The sequence below is a fragment of the Poecilia reticulata genome, linkage group LG16 (genome assembly GCF_000633615.1).
Source record: "Poecilia reticulata strain Guanapo linkage group LG16, Guppy_female_1.0+MT, whole genome shotgun sequence".
Classification (NCBI taxonomy): Eukaryota; Metazoa; Chordata; class Actinopteri; order Cyprinodontiformes; family Poeciliidae; genus Poecilia; species Poecilia reticulata.
The window spans coordinates 28158588-28162546 of NC_024346.1; positions in this window are offsets into that span (position 1 = coordinate 28158588).

Below are 3959 nucleotides of genomic sequence, written 5' to 3' on the forward strand. Positions count from 1 at the left end.
ATGAAATTCATTACATCAGTCTGAAGATCTGAGGGCTGCACACAACCCAGCAATAAACTCAGATGAATGTTAACACAATTATATTGCTCCAAATGCTTCTTTCAATATTACCATCTCCATGGAGACAAAGAAMATCAACAAAATTRATTTTCTAAAAGTAATTCCCTCAAACTAAAGTTTTCCAATCACCACACCTCTATAAATATTGCTGACTCTTTCTGAAAATGCAATCAGCATGAAAATATATTAGAGCTCCAAATATGCAAAGGACCAACACAGCATTTTGTAAACAACTAATTATTCAAAGCTCCTCTTCCTTATAGAAATCAAACTAAACAACAATAAGTTTACATATAAACTAAACTACTTAGAAATAATAATTCAAGTTTTAAGGTTTTATTTCAAGCAACGTATCCAAGGAGACTAAATGTGTTATTGATGCATTTTTTGAAACCTGGAACAGGCACTAACTTCTTATTCCAAATATCTGATTAAAACAAAACAGATCTTCTAAAACCAGAAATAACTTTTTAAACCACATGAGCAGTGTTAAACCCCCAAAACCCCCAAAATATTTTAACTAACAAATGAATCGCAACTGGACCAACTGGAACCGAGATCATTGTTTTTCTAATGAATTTTAACATTCAAGTAACTTCTGAAAATGATACGTCACTGAAATGCAATCAAATAAAAACACTATTTTCAATGTATCCATGGAAACTACATTTTTCAAAAAGCTGGTTCCAAAACTTCTTTCAAACCAAAATAACTAGTCAGTTTACTGACACTTTCCAAAATTTCAAATAACTAGCATATAAGTCACAATACAAATTCAGTTAATTCACAAATATGTTGCATCCTAAAAATGCTAATTATACCTTCCTAACCAAAGAGTCAGAATTTCCAAAAACTGAGCACCAAAGTCATCAAAGCTGATTTTAACCAACTCAAATCATGTTTTTTTTCTTTTAAAATGAGCTCACCCATGTAGGAAAACTAAATCCATATATTATAGTCTGTCATTAGAAATTAATATTATGTATATTTTAAGTATTAGGCTTACATGGAAAACAAACATGCTTGTCAGGGCATATTTTGAAAGTAGGTCAAAGACAATCTAGTTTTGTTCATCTGTTTTAGATCAATTATTTAAAAAATGTAAACAAAATAAGATCATCACCATAAGCATTCATGACATTTCTAGAATTAGATCTAAAAGAGGTAAAGTAAATAATTTAGGATTATTACAGGAGGCACGTGTTTTAAAAGTGTTTCTTCATTTTTTATTGAAGTCATTTTAAATAATGTCACCAGTGTATCTATGGAAACTAAATATGTTTGTCTGGACATTAAAAAAAAACAAAAAACAAAACAAAAAAACCCAAATGGACAAAAACCATCCAGTTTGCCAAGAATTGGACTCCAAAGTCGTCAAAGCTGATTTTCACAAAGAAATCATTATTTTGTTTGTGAAAATCAGTTTTTACTGATGATCACTACGACTATACATGATTCACTGCCTATCTATCATTAACGTACACACACTTATAATGTTTACGACACTGGTAGGAATTTGCCCTGCAATGGCCCGCCTCTGTCGTTGTGTCCTTGAGCAAGGCACTTCTCCCACCAATAGCTGGAGTTTATTGCTGGCACGATAGAACATTTGTGGCTACAATCCATTACTTTATTACTATCAGTGTGCGTACATGAATGAAAATCACTGATTTTATGTAAAGCGTCTTTGAGTGTCCTAATAAACCGCTAGTCTGATGTGGATACCATGGAAACCAAATATGTTTGTTAGGGCATTTTTTCAAAAAACAAACAATAAAAAAAAATAAAATAAAGACCAATAATTGGACAGAAATCTGACTGTTTTTTCAAACCAGCATAACAATTAATATCCCAGACATTTATCTACAAATGTCAATATGCCAATACATAAGTCACCCATGTTAGCATTCCTGGCTATGCTAAAAACAAACAAATAAAACAAACAGATCAACGTGTCATATCTTGAAAAAATAGTGAAACTAAACAGTTAAAATATAGGCTATTATAAGGGTAAATACTATTCTTTAATATATATATTTTAAATAATATTAAATATTTAACTTATTTCATTTAGCGTATCCATGGAAACTGAGTGTTTATCACTGCATTTTTCAAAAAATAACGGTCAAAAAACAAGCTAATTTTCCATGAATTCGACGTTAATTTTTCTAATTTGACTATAATTAAGTAAAAACACATATATTTCTTAAATCACTACACCATAGTTTAACATTCCCGACATTTCCAGCGAAAGTCAGTTAAGAAAAAGGCTCATTAGTTAGGAAAGATCTATGCTAGCAAAGAATGCTACTTGTCTTTTTTTGTACAGCAGTCAGAATGTCTTTAAAACACACACACACAAACACAAAATAAACTAAACAAGTCACTAATATCTTAGTAATAATTTGTTTTCGTTTATTAAAAATAGTAGAGGAATGGTTTTAACCTTCCAGCTGATCACCCTGATGGTGCTTCTCTTGGCCAGGAACCGTCTTCCGCAGGTTTGTTGACCACAGGCTTCTTCAGCAAGTGCGTATTTCAGCAAGTGCTTCTTTAACAAGTTTTGCTAGCAGACTTCTCGACAAGCTCAAACCTTCCGAGGCTTCAAATGCTTCTTCAGGCGTCTCTCTCAAAAGTCCCGTCGCAAAGGGGAAGAATTCAGAAGGTCAGCGTCATTTATGGGGTTGAGAACGCTAACCTCGTTTCCATGACTTTCATTGACGAACGCACGCACTGGTGCGTGAGAGAAATTGGACTACAAATAATGCAGATAAGATATTACATGTGTCGCGTTGTCACCTACTGGCCAACCAGTCTAAGTTCACAAAGACATTTTTAAAACTTATACTACTGGTGCTACATTATATTTCTGCTTTCATTCTTAACTAACTCAGTTTCTGTCCTCCAAATGGGAAAACTTCTCTCTGCCGTGAAGCCTGCATGGGAAGAAAAATTCAAATTCAAAATTCAATTCAAAAATACTTTATTAATCCAAAAGGAAAATTAAATGTTGTTGTAGCTCATTCATTCAGATTGTTTAACGAGTTATTGCAGATCACTGATAAGTATAAAATCAAGTGATGGTTTTAACCAGGTTTGTTGAACACAGACTATATTTGGTTTAACATATATTTATTTAAACTCTTGGCCTCTTCTAGGCCTAACATAACTGACTTACCAGGACTTTTAATTCCCTCTCTTGTAACAAACAAGTGTTTCACTTTAATCTCCTGAGCCCCTTTCACATTACCTTTAGTCTCTTCCTCAATCAGATCAGTTAATACTCCAGATATTACACCAATTATCTTTCATCTCTCTTGCTATATTTGTGGCTTGATCGTTTTTTCCCGATAATGTCTTCCATCTTATTAGTCCCTGCACCTGGTCTCCATCTCTGCATAACACCATTAGATTACCATCTCTTAACGTTTTGACTGCTTTCACCTCACCTACTATTTTATATACTGCCTCACTTATTTTTAAAGGATTCAAAGCACATGGATTCTGAAATCCAAGAATCACTTTGATCTCATTTCTTTTATTTCCCTCTCTTCTTTCTTCATCTGATTCAATTCCTTTCCTTTCCTTGTTTCCTCGATTCAACGTTTGCCAGTCTCCTGCTTTTGTACTTCTTTTACAATAATCACTGTTACATTTCATTTTCCCCATTAGGTGAATGTTTTAAGTTTACATGTAATTTTCAAATGTTTTCAATGTGAGATTCTGCTGCTATTGCAGTTCTTCACTCCAACAAATTTCATTTATACTCTCCAAGACTCGCGTGCTCCTACTTGCCCCTAAACTCTGTAAAAGTACGCCTTTTCGGTATTATTTCCGGTTCGTCCTCTTTCTAAAATTTCTAACTTGACCATTGTTTCTTTCAGTGACGCAATCATGAC